We start from the raw sequence: 22,117 nt of genomic DNA, 5'->3' as shown, positions 1-22,117 counted from the left end.
CCCCACCCCCCCCCCCCCCCACCCCCCCCCCCCCCCACCCCCCCCCCCCCCCACCCCCCCCCCCCCCCACCCCCCCCCCCCCCCACCCCCCCCCCCCCCCACCCCCCCCCCCCCCCACCCCCCCCCCCCCCCACCCCCCCCCCCCCCCACCCCCCCCCCCCCCCACCCCCCCCCCCCCCCACCCCCCCCCCCCCCCACCCCCCCCCCCCCCCACCCCCCCCCCCCCCCACCCCCCCCCCCCCCCACCCCCCCCCCCCCCCACCCCCCCCCCCCCCCACCCCCCCCCCCCCCCACCCCCCCCCCCCCCCACCCCCCCCCCCCCCCACCCCCCCCCCCCCCCACCCCCCCCCCCCCCCACCCCCCCCCCCCCCCACCCCCCCCCCCCCCCACCCCCCCCCCCCCCCACCCCCCCCCCCCCCCACCCCCCCCCCCCCCCACCCCCCCCCCCCCCCACCCCCCCCCCCCCCCACCCCCCCCCCCCCCCACCCCCCCCCCCCCCCACCCCCCCCCCCCCCCACCCCCCCCCCCCCCCACCCCCCCCCCCCCCCACCCCCCCCCCCCCCCACCCCCCCCCCCCCCCACCCCCCCCCCCCCCCACCCCCCCCCCCCCCCACCCCCCCCCCCCCCCACCCCCCCCCCCCCCCACCCCCCCCCCCCCCCACCCCCCCCCCCCCCCACCCCCCCCCCCCCCCACCCCCCCCCCCCCCCACCCCCCCCCCCCCCCACCCCCCCCCCCCCCCACCCCCCCCCCCCCCCACCCCCCCCCCCCCCCACCCCCCCCCCCCCCCACCCCCCCCCCCCCCCACCCCCCCCCCCCCCCACCCCCCCCCCCCCCCACCCCCCCCCCCCCCCACCCCCCCCCCCCCCCACCCCCCCCCCCCCCCACCCCCCCCCCCCCCCACCCCCCCCCCCCCCCACCCCCCCCCCCCCCCACCCCCCCCCCCCCCCACCCCCCCCCCCCCCCACCCCCCCCCCCCCCCACCCCCCCCCCCCCCCACCCCCCCCCCCCCCCACCCCCCCCCCCCCCCACCCCCCCCCCCCCCCACCCCCCCCCCCCCCCACCCCCCCCCCCCCCCACCCCCCCCCCCCCCCACCCCCCCCCCCCCCCACCCCCCCCCCCCCCCACCCCCCCCCCCCCCCACCCCCCCCCCCCCCCACCCCCCCCCCCCCCCACCCCCCCCCCCCCCCACCCCCCCCCCCCCCCACCCCCCCCCCCCCCCACCCCCCCCCCCCCCCACCCCCCCCCCCCCCCACCCCCCCCCCCCCCCACCCCCCCCCCCCCCCACCCCCCCCCCCCCCCACCCCCCCCCCCCCCCACCCCCCCCCCCCCCCACCCCCCCCCCCCCCCACCCCCCCCCCCCCCCACCCCCCCCCCCCCCCACCCCCCCCCCCCCCCACCCCCCCCCCCCCCCACCCCCCCCCCCCCCCACCCCCCCCCCCCCCCACCCCCCCCCCCCCCCACCCCCCCCCCCCCCCACCCCCCCCCCCCCCCACCCCCCCCCCCCCCCACCCCCCCCCCCCCCCACCCCCCCCCCCCCCCACCCCCCCCCCCCCCCACCCCCCCCCCCCCCCACCCCCCCCCCCCCCCACCCCCCCCCCCCCCCACCCCCCCCCCCCCCCACCCCCCCCCCCCCCCACCCCCCCCCCCCCCCACCCCCCCCCCCCCCCACCCCCCCCCCCCCCCACCCCCCCCCCCCCCCACCCCCCCCCCCCCCCACCCCCCCCCCCCCCCACCCCCCCCCCCCCCCACCCCCCCCCCCCCCCACCCCCCCCCCCCCCCACCCCCCCCCCCCCCCACCCCCCCCCCCCCCCACCCCCCCCCCCCCCCACCCCCCCCCCCCCCCACCCCCCCCCCCCCCCACCCCCCCCCCCCCCCACCCCCCCCCCCCCCCACCCCCCCCCCCCCCCACCCCCCCCCCCCCCCACCCCCCCCCCCCCCCACCCCCCCCCCCCCCCACCCCCCCCCCCCCCCACCCCCCCCCCCCCCCACCCCCCCCCCCCCCCACCCCCCCCCCCCCCCACCCCCCCCCCCCCCCACCCCCCCCCCCCCCCACCCCCCCCCCCCCCCACCCCCCCCCCCCCCCACCCCCCCCCCCCCCCACCCCCCCCCCCCCCCACCCCCCCCCCCCCCCACCCCCCCCCCCCCCCACCCCCCCCCCCCCCCACCCCCCCCCCCCCCCACCCCCCCCCCCCCCCACCCCCCCCCCCCCCCACCCCCCCCCCCCCCCACCCCCCCCCCCCCCCACCCCCCCCCCCCCCCACCCCCCCCCCCCCCCACCCCCCCCCCCCCCCACCCCCCCCCCCCCCCACCCCCCCCCCCCCCCACCCCCCCCCCCCCCCACCCCCCCCCCCCCCCACCCCCCCCCCCCCCCACCCCCCCCCCCCCCCACCCCCCCCCCCCCCCACCCCCCCCCCCCCCCACCCCCCCCCCCCCCCACCCCCCCCCCCCCCCACCCCCCCCCCCCCCCACCCCCCCCCCCCCCCACCCCCCCCCCCCCCCACCCCCCCCCCCCCCCACCCCCCCCCCCCCCCACCCCCCCCCCCCCCCACCCCCCCCCCCCCCCACCCCCCCCCCCCCCCACCCCCCCCCCCCCCCACCCCCCCCCCCCCCCACCCCCCCCCCCCCCCACCCCCCCCCCCCCCCACCCCCCCCCCCCCCCACCCCCCCCCCCCCCCACCCCCCCCCCCCCCCACCCCCCCCCCCCCCCACCCCCCCCCCCCCCCACCCCCCCCCCCCCCCACCCCCCCCCCCCCCCACCCCCCCCCCCCCCCACCCCCCCCCCCCCCCACCCCCCCCCCCCCCCACCCCCCCCCCCCCCCACCCCCCCCCCCCCCCACCCCCCCCCCCCCCCACCCCCCCCCCCCCCCACCCCCCCCCCCCCCCACCCCCCCCCCCCCCCACCCCCCCCCCCCCCCACCCCCCCCCCCCCCCACCCCCCCCCCCCCCCACCCCCCCCCCCCCCCACCCCCCCCCCCCCCCACCCCCCCCCCCCCCCACCCCCCCCCCCCCCCACCCCCCCCCCCCCCCACCCCCCCCCCCCCCCACCCCCCCCCCCCCCCACCCCCCCCCCCCCCCACCCCCCCCCCCCCCCACCCCCCCCCCCCCCCACCCCCCCCCCCCCCCACCCCCCCCCCCCCCCACCCCCCCCCCCCCCCACCCCCCCCCCCCCCCACCCCCCCCCCCCCCCACCCCCCCCCCCCCCCACCCCCCCCCCCCCCCACCCCCCCCCCCCCCCACCCCCCCCCCCCCCCACCCCCCCCCCCCCCCACCCCCCCCCCCCCCCACCCCCCCCCCCCCCCACCCCCCCCCCCCCCCACCCCCCCCCCCCCCCACCCCCCCCCCCCCCCACCCCCCCCCCCCCCCACCCCCCCCCCCCCCCACCCCCCCCCCCCCCCACCCCCCCCCCCCCCCACCCCCCCCCCCCCCCACCCCCCCCCCCCCCCACCCCCCCCCCCCCCCACCCCCCCCCCCCCCCACCCCCCCCCCCCCCCACCCCCCCCCCCCCCCACCCCCCCCCCCCCCCACCCCCCCCCCCCCCCACCCCCCCCCCCCCCCACCCCCCCCCCCCCCCACCCCCCCCCCCCCCCACCCCCCCCCCCCCCCACCCCCCCCCCCCCCCACCCCCCCCCCCCCCCACCCCCCCCCCCCCCCACCCCCCCCCCCCCCCACCCCCCCCCCCCCCCACCCCCCCCCCCCCCCACCCCCCCCCCCCCCCACCCCCCCCCCCCCCCACCCCCCCCCCCCCCCACCCCCCCCCCCCCCCACCCCCCCCCCCCCCCACCCCCCCCCCCCCCCACCCCCCCCCCCCCCCACCCCCCCCCCCCCCCACCCCCCCCCCCCCCCACCCCCCCCCCCCCCCACCCCCCCCCCCCCCCACCCCCCCCCCCCCCCACCCCCCCCCCCCCCCACCCCCCCCCCCCCCCACCCCCCCCCCCCCCCACCCCCCCCCCCCCCCACCCCCCCCCCCCCCCACCCCCCCCCCCCCCCACCCCCCCCCCCCCCCACCCCCCCCCCCCCCCACCCCCCCCCCCCCCCACCCCCCCCCCCCCCCACCCCCCCCCCCCCCCACCCCCCCCCCCCCCCACCCCCCCCCCCCCCCACCCCCCCCCCCCCCCACCCCCCCCCCCCCCCACCCCCCCCCCCCCCCACCCCCCCCCCCCCCCACCCCCCCCCCCCCCCACCCCCCCCCCCCCCCACCCCCCCCCCCCCCCACCCCCCCCCCCCCCCACCCCCCCCCCCCCCCACCCCCCCCCCCCCCCACCCCCCCCCCCCCCCACCCCCCCCCCCCCCCACCCCCCCCCCCCCCCACCCCCCCCCCCCCCCACCCCCCCCCCCCCCCACCCCCCCCCCCCCCCACCCCCCCCCCCCCCCACCCCCCCCCCCCCCCACCCCCCCCCCCCCCCACCCCCCCCCCCCCCCACCCCCCCCCCCCCCCACCCCCCCCCCCCCCCACCCCCCCCCCCCCCCACCCCCCCCCCCCCCCACCCCCCCCCCCCCCCACCCCCCCCCCCCCCCACCCCCCCCCCCCCCCACCCCCCCCCCCCCCCACCCCCCCCCCCCCCCACCCCCCCCCCCCCCCACCCCCCCCCCCCCCCACCCCCCCCCCCCCCCACCCCCCCCCCCCCCCACCCCCCCCCCCCCCCACCCCCCCCCCCCCCCACCCCCCCCCCCCCCCACCCCCCCCCCCCCCCACCCCCCCCCCCCCCCACCCCCCCCCCCCCCCACCCCCCCCCCCCCCCACCCCCCCCCCCCCCCACCCCCCCCCCCCCCCACCCCCCCCCCCCCCCACCCCCCCCCCCCCCCACCCCCCCCCCCCCCCACCCCCCCCCCCCCCCACCCCCCCCCCCCCCCACCCCCCCCCCCCCCCACCCCCCCCCCCCCCCACCCCCCCCCCCCCCCACCCCCCCCCCCCCCCACCCCCCCCCCCCCCCACCCCCCCCCCCCCCCACCCCCCCCCCCCCCCACCCCCCCCCCCCCCCACCCCCCCCCCCCCCCACCCCCCCCCCCCCCCACCCCCCCCCCCCCCCACCCCCCCCCCCCCCCACCCCCCCCCCCCCCCACCCCCCCCCCCCCCCACCCCCCCCCCCCCCCACCCCCCCCCCCCCCCACCCCCCCCCCCCCCCACCCCCCCCCCCCCCCACCCCCCCCCCCCCCCACCCCCCCCCCCCCCCACCCCCCCCCCCCCCCACCCCCCCCCCCCCCCACCCCCCCCCCCCCCCACCCCCCCCCCCCCCCACCCCCCCCCCCCCCCACCCCCCCCCCCCCCCACCCCCCCCCCCCCCCACCCCCCCCCCCCCCCACCCCCCCCCCCCCCCACCCCCCCCCCCCCCCACCCCCCCCCCCCCCCACCCCCCCCCCCCCCCACCCCCCCCCCCCCCCACCCCCCCCCCCCCCCACCCCCCCCCCCCCCCACCCCCCCCCCCCCCCACCCCCCCCCCCCCCCACCCCCCCCCCCCCCCACCCCCCCCCCCCCCCACCCCCCCCCCCCCCCACCCCCCCCCCCCCCCACCCCCCCCCCCCCCCACCCCCCCCCCCCCCCACCCCCCCCCCCCCCCACCCCCCCCCCCCCCCACCCCCCCCCCCCCCCACCCCCCCCCCCCCCCACCCCCCCCCCCCCCCACCCCCCCCCCCCCCCACCCCCCCCCCCCCCCACCCCCCCCCCCCCCCACCCCCCCCCCCCCCCACCCCCCCCCCCCCCCACCCCCCCCCCCCCCCACCCCCCCCCCCCCCCACCCCCCCCCCCCCCCACCCCCCCCCCCCCCCACCCCCCCCCCCCCCCACCCCCCCCCCCCCCCACCCCCCCCCCCCCCCACCCCCCCCCCCCCCCACCCCCCCCCCCCCCCACCCCCCCCCCCCCCCACCCCCCCCCCCCCCCACCCCCCCCCCCCCCCACCCCCCCCCCCCCCCACCCCCCCCCCCCCCCACCCCCCCCCCCCCCCACCCCCCCCCCCCCCCACCCCCCCCCCCCCCCACCCCCCCCCCCCCCCACCCCCCCCCCCCCCCACCCCCCCCCCCCCCCACCCCCCCCCCCCCCCACCCCCCCCCCCCCCCACCCCCCCCCCCCCCCACCCCCCCCCCCCCCCACCCCCCCCCCCCCCCACCCCCCCCCCCCCCCACCCCCCCCCCCCCCCACCCCCCCCCCCCCCCACCCCCCCCCCCCCCCACCCCCCCCCCCCCCCACCCCCCCCCCCCCCCACCCCCCCCCCCCCCCACCCCCCCCCCCCCCCACCCCCCCCCCCCCCCACCCCCCCCCCCCCCCACCCCCCCCCCCCCCCACCCCCCCCCCCCCCCACCCCCCCCCCCCCCCACCCCCCCCCCCCCCCACCCCCCCCCCCCCCCACCCCCCCCCCCCCCCACCCCCCCCCCCCCCCACCCCCCCCCCCCCCCACCCCCCCCCCCCCCCACCCCCCCCCCCCCCCACCCCCCCCCCCCCCCACCCCCCCCCCCCCCCACCCCCCCCCCCCCCCACCCCCCCCCCCCCCCACCCCCCCCCCCCCCCACCCCCCCCCCCCCCCACCCCCCCCCCCCCCCACCCCCCCCCCCCCCCACCCCCCCCCCCCCCCACCCCCCCCCCCCCCCACCCCCCCCCCCCCCCACCCCCCCCCCCCCCCACCCCCCCCCCCCCCCACCCCCCCCCCCCCCCACCCCCCCCCCCCCCCACCCCCCCCCCCCCCCACCCCCCCCCCCCCCCACCCCCCCCCCCCCCCACCCCCCCCCCCCCCCACCCCCCCCCCCCCCCACCCCCCCCCCCCCCCACCCCCCCCCCCCCCCACCCCCCCCCCCCCCCACCCCCCCCCCCCCCCACCCCCCCCCCCCCCCACCCCCCCCCCCCCCCACCCCCCCCCCCCCCCACCCCCCCCCCCCCCCACCCCCCCCCCCCCCCACCCCCCCCCCCCCCCACCCCCCCCCCCCCCCACCCCCCCCCCCCCCCACCCCCCCCCCCCCCCACCCCCCCCCCCCCCCACCCCCCCCCCCCCCCACCCCCCCCCCCCCCCACCCCCCCCCCCCCCCACCCCCCCCCCCCCCCACCCCCCCCCCCCCCCACCCCCCCCCCCCCCCACCCCCCCCCCCCCCCACCCCCCCCCCCCCCCACCCCCCCCCCCCCCCACCCCCCCCCCCCCCCACCCCCCCCCCCCCCCACCCCCCCCCCCCCCCACCCCCCCCCCCCCCCACCCCCCCCCCCCCCCACCCCCCCCCCCCCCCACCCCCCCCCCCCCCCACCCCCCCCCCCCCCCACCCCCCCCCCCCCCCACCCCCCCCCCCCCCCACCCCCCCCCCCCCCCACCCCCCCCCCCCCCCACCCCCCCCCCCCCCCACCCCCCCCCCCCCCCACCCCCCCCCCCCCCCACCCCCCCCCCCCCCCACCCCCCCCCCCCCCCACCCCCCCCCCCCCCCACCCCCCCCCCCCCCCACCCCCCCCCCCCCCCACCCCCGCCCCCCCCAACACCCCCCCCCCCCCCCCCCCACCCCCCCCCCCCCCCCACCCCCCCCCCCCCCCACCCCCCCCCCCCCCCACCCCCCCCCCCCCCCACCCCCCCCCCCCCCCCCCCCCCCCCCCCCCCACCCCCCCCCCCCCCCACCCCCCAAACCCAGAATGGGTGGGATGTCACAGACAAGGCTCACGACCTGACCTCTTCTATTGCTTGGTTTGTGCTACAGTTCAATTTGTTTCGCCACTAGCCACCAGGTCTAAAAGACTGGAGGCCTCGGTGACAACCACTAGACTACAGCAGTTGGCAGTAATGTTGTATGAATTCACCACAACAGATGCACAAAGGAAACTGTAAATCCCAAGCAAGACAGTTGGTCTGGAAATTACCATACAGGTTGGAAATTACCCAACAACATAGAGTTTTCATTGACAATGCTGGGGGGAAGAATTAGGACTAATAAAAGGAAACACTTCTTCACGCAAGGTGTGATTGGGGTTTGGAATATGCTGCCACTTGAGGTGGTGATGGCCACTAGCCTGGATAGCTTTAAAAGGGGCTTGGACAGATTTATGGAGGAGAAGTCGATCTGTGGCTACCAATCTTGATCCTCCTTGATCTCAGATTGCAAATGCCTTAGCAGACCAGGTGCTCGGGAGCAACAGCAGCAGAAGGCCATTGCTTTCACCTCCTGCATGTGAGCTCCCAAAGGCACCTGGTGGGCCACTGCAAGTAGCAGAGAGCTGGACTAGATGGACTCTGGTCTGATCCAGCTGGCTTGTTCTTATGTTCTTATGTTCTAGGTACGCATACAGCTAACTTGCCAGGAGTCAAAGAAGTGCCCAGAAATGAGATGGAGAAAAAAGCGTTGAGCTTTGGCTAGAGCATAGGTGTCAAACAAAGCATGATGCTGGCAGGGGATGATGGGAACTGTAGTTCATAACATTTGGAGGGCCGTGAGTTTGACACCTGTGGGCTAGAGGTAGGAGGTAGAAAACTGGGGAAAGACTTGAGGCAAGTTCCAGAGACTAGGACCAGGAGTCATGGGTTCAAGGTGAAGGAAAAGAGATTCCACCGAAACATCAGAAAAAACTTTTGACAGCAAGGGCTGTTCGACAGTGGAGTGTGGTGGAGTCTCCTCCTTGGGAGGTTTTAAAAGAGAGGCTGGGTGGCTGTCTGTCAGGAGTGCTTCGATTGTGTGTTCTTGCATGTCAGGGGGTTGGACTTAATGGCCCTTGGGGTCTCTTCCAACTCTATGATTCTATGAAGTCTGTCCTACCCATACATACCCAACAGTCTACCCTTGTGCAGGCCCTAGGTCCAGTGCAAAATACAGTCTGTGGCTTGGTGGTGGCAGATCCTATATTGTCCAAATGCAGCTTGTCCTGGGAAATTGTTAGCTGTTAAAGCATAGACTGGGCAGGAAATGTTGGACACTGAATGTTTCTCCCAATTGTGTTTCTCCCCTTTAAAAAAATCCCCTAATTCCTTATGGGATTTTTGTTGTTGTTGTTGGCCTATTGGGGCTCCTGAAAGAAAAAGGTACTGGGAGGCAGTTTGGGGGGTAGACGAGAGAAAACACGGGCAACGGATCACCTTGACAGCCAGAGTGGTGTAGTGGTTAAGAGCGGTGAACTCCAACCAGTTTGATTCCCCTCTCCTCCACATAAGCATAAGCATTTTATTGTCATTGTGCACGCACAACAAAATTTACAGCAGCATTCCTCGATGCACATGAGCAACAGACTCTTATCTAGTGAGATGGATTTGTTTCTCCACTCCTACATTCCTGCTGGGTGACCTTGGACTACTCACAGTTCTGTCAGCCTCACCTATCAAACAAGGTGTGCGTTGTGGGGAGAGGAAGGGAATGGAGCTTGTAAGCCCCTTTGAGTCTCTTTACAGGAGAGAAAAGCAGGGTATCAATCCATCCTCCTCTTCTTCTTTTCTACTCTTCCCTGCTGCCTCTACATTTGCAAACTGTCTCTATACCTTATCCTCCACTTTTTTAGGAATATAGGCAGACCCGTGTTCCTTTAAAAAAAACCTCATTTTCAGTTAAGGTAACCCAGATAAAAAACCCAAAGAAAAACCAAATTGCTACCCAGGTAGATAACAGCAGCACAGATAACAGACGAAAGGTACGCTCTTGATCTAAAGTGAAATCCACCAGCAAAAGACAAAAGAGCTCAGAAAGGGAGCTATTGATGGACATCGCAGATTCGGCCTGCAATCTAAAGCAGGAGCCAAACGCCTCTTTCATTAAGGGTGAATCGCGCTATTCTGCCGCCTTTTTCATTAAGGATGGGTCACGCTATTCTGCGCAAATGGAACATTCGTGGCAGGCTTACAAAATAAAAATGGCAGAGATTTATCCAGCCACGTTAAACAGGAGTAATTAAGCAACAGCCGTGTAATTGCTGGACAAGTGGTATGATTTGTTTCTTTTTACATTGTGTGTTTCTGCAAGAGCTCAGGCCAGCCGACGTAGTTTTCCTCCTCCCCGCCTCCATTTAATCCCCACAACAACCCGGTCAGGTAGGTTAGACTGAGAGGGAACCTAGGGTTGCCAATCACCAGGTAGGCCTGACAATCTTCAGGAATCACAACTGATCAGCCATTGGATGTGATTGGATGTCCCCCCCCCCCCCCCCCGCCCCCGAAAAAAATCAACTAATCTTATGTAGTTCAATAGCTATAATAATTCAAATATCTTATATCAGGGGTGTCCAGTTCATGGACTACAATTCCCATCAGCCCCTGCTGTCATGGCCAATTGGCCATGCTGGCAGGGGCTGATGGGAATTGTAGTCCATTAACATCCAGAGTGCCGTAGGTTTGCCACCACGGCCCTAGGTAAAAGCCAACCTGTAGGGCAGTGATGGCGAACCTATGGCACGGGTGCCAGAGATGGCACTCAGAGCCCTCTCTGTGGGCACGCACAAACAGAGTTCATCATGTGGTGGTGGGGGGGGGGGGGAGAAATAGCCTCCCCCACACACACACATCTAGGCTGGCCTGGGCCGCTGGGCTCAATTATTAGCATTAAACCTAAGACCTAGTTTTGGGGAAGCAGTGTAGGTAACCCCATTGATTTTCATGCAAAGAACTAAAGCACGATCCTTTACCTGGGAGTAAGCTCGGTTGCTGGCAATGGGGCTTGCTTCTGAGTAAACCCTCCTAGGGTTGTGATTTGCCCGTCCAAAGAGTTGCATGGTTGCTTCAAAGCAAAGCCACCTTCTACCACCAAGCTTACTCCCGAGTAACACACGCCTCAGAGCCAACTGCTTTTTCTAAACTAAAACCTCAGTATTCAGGTTAAATTGCCGTGTTGGCACTTTGCGATAAATAAGTGGGTTTTGGGTTGCAGTTTGGACACTCGGTCTCAAAAAGGTTCGCCATCACTGCTGTAGGGTAGTTTCCAGACCAACTGTCTTGCTTGGGATTTACATTTTCCTTCCTACATCTGTTGTGGTGAATTCAGACAACATTACTGTCAACTGCTGTAGTCTAGTGGTTGTCACCGAGGCCTCCAGTCTTTTAGAGCTGGTGGCTAGTGGCAATGGGCTGATGGGAATTGTAGTCCATGAACATCTGAAGCGCCAGAGTTGGACACCTCTGCCTTATATATATTGGAATTCATGTTGCAATTTCGCTACTGAGATTTCAGGGGGGCGCTCTTTTCACTAATGGGGGGTGGACTCCAATGCAAATGCTTATCAGACCATGGCAGGATAAATCCCCTTGCAATAACATCGGTGCTTTTTTGGAGGGAGGGGGGAAGCCACAATCTAACATTCCCACTGAAGCCCACCATTTGTAACTCATCCTACAAACAGTGGCGTATCTGCCTAGGGACAAGGGGTACTCCTGGTCTCTGGGCGCTACTCTTCTGGTCACGTGGGGGGCGCAAAATCGGCCTCGCACGTGACCACGAAGTCCTGCTGTCTTGTCATTTCCGCGTGCCTCGACCCCGTGCACGGGGCGCACACACAAAACAACAAGGCAGCAGGATTTCCTGCTACCTCCAAGCGCCCTCAACCTTGCCCTGGACTCCCCCCTCCCTCCCTTCCCCCCCCCGCCAGCTGGCAGCCTGCAGTCTCTTCTGACCTCCCCTCTGGCCAGGCCAGAAGGGACTGCAGTCCCGGCCTCTGAGACTTTCTTTTATAAGCACTGAGGCCGGGGGTGGGGCTTGGGGAGCAGGAGCATTGTCCTCCCCAATGCTCCCCTTTTCCTACTGGCTGCTGCTAAGTATCCCATCTTACATTACATCAGCATGGTGTAGTGATTATGAGCAGGAGCACTCTAATCTGGAGAACTGGGTTTGATTCCCCACTCCTCCACCTGAGTGGCGGAGACTTATCTGGTGAGCCAGATGTGTTTTGGCACTCCTGCGTTCCTGCTGGGTGACCTTGGGCCCAGCCCACAGCACAGGGTTGTTGGCATATAATCCAGGAGGGGAGGACAATGTAAACTTCTCTGGGGAGAAAAGTGGGATATAAATAAACACAGGAGTTTCACACTGGGATGTGGTTCAAGACCAGGTAGTGTTAAAATCTGTCCTCCCATTATCTGGCTCAGGTACTAATCGGGCTTCTGAGTGGGTTATTATGAAAATAAAAAAAAAACTCGGAGCACCAAACTAAGGCATGTTATACAAGGAGCAGCAGTTGCATAGTGGTTAACAGCAGGTGTACTCTTATCTGGAGGAACCGTGTTTGATTCCACACTCTGCCGCCTGAGCTGTGGAGGCTTATCTGGGGAATTCAGATTAGCCTGCGCACTCCCACACACGCCAGCTGGGTGACCTTGGGCAAGTCACAGTTCTTCGGAGCTCTCTCAGGCCCACCTACCTCACAGGGTTTTTCCGGGCTGTGCGGCCAGGGTCAGGTGGTTTCACTTCCTAACGCTTCGCCCACATCTGTGACTGGCATCTTCAGCGGCAGGTCACAGTACAAGATGCGTCTCCTCCTGGCACGCTGTGGAGTGATTTGTGTGGCTGGGCTTTGTCTTCCTCTCAGGTGAGCAGGAGGAGGGAAGGACAAAACCCAAACACACAAACCATTCCGCACTGTGCTACAGAGAGAAGCACATCTCGTCATTGACGGACCTCTGAAGATGCCAGTCGCAGATGCAGGCAAAACATTAGGAGCTAAACCCACCAGACCCCAGCCACACAGCCTGGAAAACCCACCATGGCCAGTTGATTCCATGAAAGCCTTTGGTTCTTTCCGGACATGCAGAATAAAGCACTTTCAATCCACTATCACAATTGGGGTGCTGTGTGGTTTCCGGGCTGTATAGCCGTGTTCTAGCAGCATTCTCTCCTGACGTTTCGCCTGCATCTGTGGCTGGCATCTTCAGAGGATCTGAATGCTGCTAGAACACGGCCATACAGCCTGGAAACCACACAGCACCCCAGTGACTCTGGCCGTGAAAGCCTTCGACAACACTATCACAATTGTTTGCAAGTGGATTCTGCTATTTCGCACAGTAAAATCCAGCTGCCAAGTGGATCGGAAGTGGATTGAAAGTGCGTTATTCCGCATGTGCGGAAGGGGCCTTTGACAAAAAGACCACAGAGCGCCACAGACAAAAGATACCACAGAGCACCAAAAAGACAAAATTGAGGCTATCATACTTTGGTTGCATTATGAGAAAAGGTACTAGAAAAGACAATCATGCTAGCCAAAAAAATGAAGACGACAGGAAAAGAGGAAGATGCAAAATGAGATGGCTTGACTCAGTCAAGGACGCCGCAGGCCTGAGTTTGCAAGGTCTGAGGGAGACCGCCAACGATAGGATTTTTTTGGAGATTTCATAGAGTTGCCGTTAAGTCAGAAGGGACTTGACAGCACGGAACACATACAGATGTAAAAGCATGGCATTTAAAATAGATAAAATGCTGGTAATCATTTTCTGATGTAGGTAAGGTGCACAAGCATTCATGAGCTGGGGGGGAAATTTTCTTGGCAAATGACACGGGGGTGTGACTCCAGGCCTGGGAAAAGTGCCCAGCCCTTATTACTGAAGCACCGTAGGCTGCCCCCAATACATTTGGGATTCGGAGACAACTCCAGAGGGTGCGATTGCGATCTGGCATGGTTGTTTAAAAAAACAAACTCCCTCGGCGCAGAGGGAAGAGGCGCTAGGATAAGATAAGGATAAATGTGGGGCTTTTTTTTAAGGTCAGAAAGAAAAGATGACTAAGGGAAAAAAGAGAGAGAACTTCGGAAAATTATGTGCAGTGTGGAGAGAAAATATTTCTTTCCCTTTTCTGCTGTCACAGAAGAGTGTAGAATCACCCGATGCAGTTGAAGGGCAGATATATGGGATGCACAGAACTCAGGGTCACTGAGGGTAGAGACGGCCCCCAGTTTAAAGGGGATAAACATATCCATGAAGGAAGAGAGGCCCACCAATGATCGTCAGCCACAATGACTAGAGGGATCTTCCATGCTCAGAGGCAGTATACCTGTGAATGGGAATTGCTGCAGAGTGTGACAGGACAGGACAGTCAGGGTCTTGGGTTTGACTTAAACTTGTATAAGAATTCAAGACCTTGACCAGGAATTAATTTGGAAAGAGGGAACAACATTCTCTAACACGGGACCCTTGGTTCCAATAAGTGTGGTTATTCAGTCCTTTCTGAAAAACCCCTGCATTCTACCCATGTTTGACAGCACTTTTTTATTGTTACTAAAAAAAAAAGTAGATATGCTTTGGGGGACAATTTGCAACCCTAACCCTAACCCTAACCCTGAATGGACAAAGAATTCACATCATTGGTTCATCTACCTCAATATGATCATCTTTGGCAATGGGTGTGCAGGATCTGAGAGAGGAAAGGAGGGGGCGGGAGAGAGAAACAGGGTCTCTCCTACTCCCTGGGATCCAAGTGATACTAGGGGCTGAACTCTGCAAGTAAACATTTGATTAAGTAAGGATGCCAACCTCCAGATGTCTACAGTTAAAGGACTCTTAACCAGCAGTGGCGTAGTGGTTAAGAGCAGGTGTACTCTAATCTGGAGGAACCGGGTTTGATTCCCCACTCTGCCACTTGAGTTGTGGAGGCTTATCTGGGGAACCAGATTAGCTTGTGCACTCCAGCACATGTCAGCTGGGTGACCTTGGGCTAGTCACAGTTCTTCGGAGCTCTCAGCCCCACCCACCTCACAGGGTGTTTGTTCTGAGGTGTTTGTTCTGAGGAAGGGAAAGGAGTTTGTAAGCCCCTTTAAGTCTCCCCTTTAAGTCAAGAAAGAAGGTGGTGTGGGACAACTTTGGTGATGGGCGGGTAATAAGTATACAGTAAATAAAAAATAAACTTCACTCCAGTAGATTTTTTCCCCCTGGACTGAGTGAGGAGTTGCAGCGTGGTGATAGAGCAGGTGCTTTGAAATGCAGGAGTTGGCAGGTCTCGTCCCTGAAATCTCCAGCTAGAAGGGTCCCAAGACATCTGTTTGTGGCAGAGGAGAGTTCCTGGGTTAGGACGACTATTTACTTTCTTTCGAGAGTCAGCGTGGTGTAGTGGTTAAAGGCAGGTGCACTTTAATCTGGAGAACTGGGTTTGATTCCCCACTCTGCCACTTGAGCTGTGGAGGCTTATCTGGGGAGCCAGATTAGCTTGTGCACTCCAACACATGCCAGCTGGGTGACCTTGGGCTAGTCACGGTTCTTCGGAGTTCTCAGCCCCACCCACCTCACAGGGTGCTTGTTGTGAGGGAGGAAGGGAAAGGAATTTGTAAGCCCCTTTAAGTCTCCTTACAGGAGAGAAAGGGAGGATATAAATCCAACTCCTCTTCTTCTATATTGTATGTTTTCTTTAGAAAATGAAATATATTCTGTATATTTGGGTTTAATGTTTAAGAACAAATGTATTATAATTTTGTTTTGTTTTACAATAAGTATTTCCACATCTGTTTTGACTTTTATAGAAGAAGAGCCTTTTGGAGTGAAAATTGGCCAATGTTAATGTTAAGAAAATATAGGTTTACTTCTATCGGAGAAAGGAAAAATCTTACATGAATTATGTAAGTGTATATGGGATTGGGCTTTCATTTTGAAAACTGTAAAAACAAGTAAGATGTACGTATTTGAATATAGATACTTGATTTTGTACTTACAGAATGGCTTGAAAAAGAATAATCGAAATAAAAACCAAATCCAGAGGTTTTATAGCCCAACAGCCTACATGCTTACCTGCTGAACTATATTAATAATATTTTGAGTTGTTACCGAGAGAACAAAGATAGAATTGTATTCCAATTTATTATTGGTTGAAATATTACTCATTTAGTGAGTATAAGCACGCATTGGTGTATTTACTTTGGTCTTTACCTGTTGTATACCTGCCTTGATTACTATCCTCCAGATGTTAGCTGGAGGTCTCCTGGGATTACAACTGCTTTCCAGGCGACAGATCAGTTCACCTGGAGAAAGATGGCCGCTCTGGAAGGTGGACTCTATGGCATTGTATCCCATTGAAGCCCATCCCCTCCCCAATCCCCACCCCAAACCCCAGATTCCACCCCCAAAAATCTCCAGGTATTTCCTAACTCAGTGTTGGAACCCCTGTAGGTAATCTTACGCATCACAGAAAACATCATCTTAGAAGAGACATTCCCATAGTTCGGAGAGAGAAGAAGTGAAGCCTCTTTTAACATGGAGTTTTTTGTAAATAATTGGTGTAAGTAGGGATCCCAACCTCCAGATGTCTACAGTTAAAGGACTCTTAACCAACACTGGTGTAGTGGTTAAGAGCAGGTGCACTCTAATCTAGAGAACCGGGATTGATTCCCTGCTCTGCCACTTGAACTGTGGAGGCTAATCTGGGGAACTAGATTAGCTTGTGCACTCCAACAAGTGCTAGCTGGGTGACCTTGGGCTAGTCACAGTTCTTTGGAGCTCTCTCAGCCCCACAAGGGAAAGGAGTTTGTAAGCCCCTTTGAGTCTCCTTACGGGAGAGAAAGGGGGAATATAAATCCAACTCTTCTTCAGATAGTTGAAAAAAACACTGTGGGGGGAAGATCAGCTGCTTGAGTTAATAGCCAGATTTTATTGGTACAGAATGAAATTTCACAGCCTTACAATATCTCTGGGAAAAAATCTGTTCTAACTGGCTTTACAGAGGAAGAAGAAACAGAATCCACAAGGAGTCAGTGTGGATGGAAAAGAAGAACGATGACAATAGGAAAGGACTCATTTTTCAGGAGGGGGCCTCACCGCATTGGTGGGCATGACTTAATACTTTGTTTATGAGTCAGTGGTAGAAAATTTATGTCAGTGGGGAAAAGCTACTTGTGGGTCAACCGGTGCTGCAAAATAAGGGGGCTGAGTGGACTATACTGCTTCAGATTGCAGGTCGGCAAAATAATTTTTGAATGCTGCTCCCCTACTTTAAAAAAGAGAAAAGAAAATCGTGGAGGTGGAAAACTAGCCTTTTAGGTTCCAACTCCAACTTTCCCCTGCAGAACGAGCTGTCTGCTTGCAGGATGTTTGTTTCAACATAAAGGAGCCTCTGGAAAATGAGCTCAGTTATCCACAAGCGGAAAAGGCCCAACGCATTCCTATCGCCCAGCTCACTCTTCTGGATATGGGGAAATAGGCCTTGAGTGCTTTTTCAGTCAGAAACAGTCTTATGTTGACTCTGTCCATTGGTCCATCTGTCTCAGTATTGTCTACTCTAATTGGCAGCAGTTTTCCAACATCTTAGGTGTACACTCACCACCCAATACCTGATGTCCTTTTTTCTGGAGTTGCCAAGGATGGAACCTTGGACCGTCTGCTTGCAGCGCAAGAATTCTACCACCAAGCTACATCAAGGGAGGTTAGCGATTGTTGTGGGTTTTCCGGGCTGTGTGGCTGTGGCCGTGGTCTGGTGGATCTTGTTCCTAATGTTTCGCCTGCATCTGTGGCTGGCATCTTCAGAGGTGTATCACAGAGGGAAGTCTGTCAGACATTGTGCCTAGTGAGTTTTTCAGTCCTATTTGGGCTCAAAAATCCTCATTTTGTTTCTGCTCGTAGCATTCACACTCATCAAAGCCTTCTTGCACCATATCCTGTTTCTTCTTGCTAAAAAAAACGTTCCCATTAAACTTGCACACCAATGTCTTGTGGCGTTTCATGCTTTTAAGCGGCCCTGACCTGGAGGACCCAAGCTAGCCTGATCTTATCGGATTTCAGAAGCTAAGCAGGGTCAGCCCTGGTAAGTATTTGGATGGGAGACCACCAAGGAAGTTCAAGGTCACCACCCAGATGCAGGAAATGGCAAACCACCTCCGAAAATCTCTTGCACTGACAACCCTATAAGGCAGTGGTGGCAAACCTATGGCACGGGTGCCAGAGGTGGCACTCAGAGCCCTCTCTGTGGGCACGCGCAAACAGAGTGCCCCCCCCCCCAAAAATCTAGCCTGTCCTGGGCCGCTGGGCTCGATTATTAGCATTAAACCTAAGACTTTGGGGAAGCAGTGTAGGTAGCCCTGTTAAGCGCTGTTAAACCCCACTGATTTTCATGCAAAGAACAAAAGCGCAATCCTTTACCTGGGAGTAAGCTCGGTCGCTGGCAATGGGGCTTGCTTCTGAGTAAACCCTCCTAGGGGCGCGATTCACCCGTTGGAAGAGATGCACGGTTGCTTTAAAGCAAAGCCACCGACTACCACCAAGCTTACTCCTGAGTAACGCACGGAGCCCACCGTTTTTTCTAAACAAAAACCTCAGTATTCAGGTTAAATTGCCGGGTTGGCACTTTGCAACAAATAAGTGGGTTTGGGGTTGCAGTTTGGGCACTCGGTCTCAAAAAGGTTCGCAGTCACTGCTATAAGGTAAACGGTGGGTCATTCCTGACTCATGGGGTGACGTCACAGCACAACATTTAGCAGGCAGGCTATGTTTATGGGGTCATTTGCTGTTGCCTTCCCCAGTCATCTACACCAACAACGGGCCATGCCAGCAGGGACTGATGGGAACTGAAAATCTGAAGCACCAGAGCGGTACACCTCTGACCTACACTTTACCCCCGGCAAGTTGTGTACTTATTTCACCGACCTGGGAAGGATGAAAGGCTGAGTCACCCTGAACCCGACTTCCATCAGGATCAAGCCCAGGCTGTGAGCAGAGATTTGACCACAGTACTGCAGCTTACCGCTCTGTGTCACAGGGCTCTGAAAAACCTAAGGGGTCACCACGAATCTGTCACGAGTTCACAGCGTTTCCCGCCACATTTTAAAGCAGTCTTTAAAAAGGAATTGAGATCATCAGCAGAGATTAATTGAGATCACCGGGGAGGGGTGGGGGACAGTACAGGCATCGTTAGCTATCCCCCCCCCGCCCCCTGTGCATTGCACACAACCAAAATGCAGCAGGAATGCAGAGACATATCCTTCCGCTTTGCCACAATATTCCGCCTGTGACACCAACCGAGGTTTCGCTACCTTCTAATAAACCGGGCCTGGAACAAGGAGGGAGAGACAGCCCAGGAGGGCCGGGTAGAGGAGAAAGACAGACAAATGGACACAGAGACAGACACACCTCGGACATGACATGTATAGACTTACTGCCCTGGCCGGGTTGCCCTGGTCTATGGGGTTCTTGAAGTCCATGCGCAGTTCGTCAAAGGCGATTATCTGAAAGGGGGGGGGGGGGGGGCAGAAAAGACAAAGCAGAATTGATTATTGACAGGAACCTGTTCCAAGATGGACGATCAATAAACCAGATAAGGGTGCTTATGTGAAGCAAGGAAATATGTAGAATCATAGAGTTGGAAGAGAGTTGCTGGCTCCATTTATTTCCAACTACATATTATTATTATTATTTTGCTTTTTACTTGGCTAGAAGGAGGATCACAGTTTGAAGGAAGGAGCGGGGCGGGGAGGAGGAGGAGGAGAGTTGGATTTATATCCACCCTTTCTTTCCTGCAAGGAGACTCAAAGGGGCTTACAATCTCCTTGCCCTTCCCCCCCTCACAACAAACACCCTGTGAGGTGGGTGGGGCTGAGAGAGCTCCGAAGAACTGTGACTAGCCCAAGGTCACCCAGCTGGCGTGTGTGGGAGTGTACAGGCTAATCTGAATTCCCCAGATAAGCCTCCACAGCTCAAGCAGCAGAGCGGGGGATCCAACCCGGTTCATCTAGATTAGAGTACACCTGCTCTTAACCTCCTACGCCACAATACAAAAGAATTTGGATTTATACCCCACTTTTCTCAACTGTTTCTTAACTGTAAGGAGCTCACAAACTCCTTTCCCTTCCTCTCCCCACAACAGACACCTTGTATCTAATCTGGAGGAACCGGGTTCGATTCCCAGCTCTGCCGCCTGAGCTGTGGAGGCTGATCTGGGGAATTCAGATTGGCCTGTACACTCCCACACACGCCAGCTGGGTGACCTTGGGCGAGTCACAGTTCTTTGGAGCTCTCTCAGCCCCACCTACCTCACAGGGTGTTTGTTGTGAGGGGGGAAGGGCAAGGAGATTGTCAGCCCCTTTGAGTCTCCTGCAGGAGAGAAAGGGGGGGATATAAATCCAAACTCTTCTTCTCTTCTTCTTCTTCTTCTTCTTGTGAGGCAGGTGGGGCTGAGAGAGTTCCACAGAGAACTGTGCCTAGCCCAAGGTCACCCAGCAGGCTTCATGTGCAGGAGTGGGGAAACAAACCCAGTTCACCAGATAAGAGTCTGCTGCTCTTAACTACTACAAGGTTGCAGCTGAAGTCTGCAAGATTTAAGGCTGTCTTCATGGTGATTGTTATGCTGTTTTTTTAAAATACAGTCTTCTAATTATGAAACCCAACTTTACTGCTTTGTCTGTTGGCTTGCATCTCACACAAACGTCTGTGAACACAAAGAGACACCAATCTTTCCTGATTCTCCCCCTTCCTCTGGAGAACTCTAATTCCCCCCTCCCCAGCTATTCCTAAGGGTCCCCATCCCCCAGGTACAACATGGCAGGGAAGTTTTAAGCTGCCATGAGGGAGGTAATGGATAAAAATGCCCTCCCCGTAAGTGCAGAAGTCTATGGAGCAGCAGGCGTAGTGGTTAAGAGCAGTGGCCAAGAGTAGGTGCACTCTGATCTGGAGGAACCGGGTTTGATTCCCAGCTCTGCCACTTGAGTTGTGGAGGCTTATCTGAGGAATTCAGATTAGCATGTGCACTCCCACACACGCCAGCTGGGTGACCTTGGGCGAGTCACAGCTTTTCGGAGCTCTCTCAGCCCCTCCCCCCCACCTCACAGGGTGTTTGTTGTGAGGGGGGAAGGGCAAGGAGATTGTCAGCCCCTTTGAGTCTCCTACAGGAGAGAAAGGGGGGATATAAATCCAAACTCCTTCTTCTTCTATGGAGAATCCAGTCTACTGCAAGTAACATAACATTTCACTGAATTATTTTCCAATCCTATAAAGTAACTGTATTATTTGCATAATTTATTTATTGACTTTTATACCCCATCTTTCTCCTCTCACCTCCATTTTATCCTCACAAACCCCTGAGAGGTAGGTTAGGCTAAGAGTGTACGATTGGCACAGGTACCCGGCACGCTTGGAAGGCAGAGCAGGGATTCAAACTTGGGTCTCCCAGATTCTAAGTCCGACACTCTAACCCAGTGATGGTGAACCTTTTCGAGACCCAAACTGCAACTCAAAACCCACTTATTTATTGCAAAGTGCCAACACGGCAATTTAACCTGAATACTGAGGCTTTTGTTTAGAAAAAATGGTTGGCTCCGAGGTGTGTGTTACTCAGGAGTAAGCTTGATGGTAGTCAGTGGCTTTGCTTTGAAGCAACTGTGCAACTCTTCCAATGGGAGAATCACGACCCTAGGAAGGTTTACTCAGAAGCAAGCCCCATTGCCAGCAACCCAGCTTACTCCCAGGTAAAGGATCGCACTTTAGTTCTTCACATGAAAATCATTGGGGTTTAACAGAGCTTAACAGGGTTACCTACACTGCTTCCCCAAAACTAGGTCTTAGGTTTAATGCTAATAATTGAGCCCAGTGGCCCAGGCTAGCCTAGATGTGTGTGGGGGGCACTCTGCGCGTGCCCACAGAGAGGGCTCTGAGTGCCACCTCTGGCACCCGTGCCATAGGTTCGCCATCACTGCTCTAACCACTACTCCACATTAACTAATTATGTATGAGACGTTCTCTAATTCTGTTAATTCTACATATTGTACCTCTTTGACTACACAGTTTTTAGCTGTCATGTGCCCTGATTTTCAGTGCCAAAGGTGGACTACGGAAGAATTACTCCCTGTATTATCAGGGAGTTCAAATGTAAGAATCACAGTTGCTTTTGATGAGAAGGTTGAAAATGTAATGGCAGACAGGCAAGATCCCACTCAGAGTTTCTATTGCATCCTTACATCATTTATTTGCTTACTGTTTATTAATTATTTACTCATATTTATACCCCACCTTTCTCACTGAGACTAAAGCAGATTACAAACATACATTGAAAAAAAATACCACAAATGGCATAAGATTAACAAACAATGTAGAGGGACCAGGATTACGGAACTGGAAAGTAATGCAAACTGACTGGCTGTTGTGAGTTTTCCAGGCTGTGTGGCCACGGTCTGGTAGTTTTTACTCCTAAAGCTTGGCCCGCATCTACGGCTGGCATCTTCAGAGGCAGGTCACAGCAAGGTGCGTTCCTTAAACACATCTTACCACGGCATGCCTCTGAAGATGCCAGCTACAGAGG

The sequence above is a fragment of the Sphaerodactylus townsendi genome, linkage group LG01, assembly GCF_021028975.2.
Source record: "Sphaerodactylus townsendi isolate TG3544 linkage group LG01, MPM_Stown_v2.3, whole genome shotgun sequence".
Taxonomy (NCBI): Eukaryota; Metazoa; Chordata; class Lepidosauria; order Squamata; family Sphaerodactylidae; genus Sphaerodactylus; species Sphaerodactylus townsendi.
Note: the sequence above shows the minus strand (reverse complement) of the source record.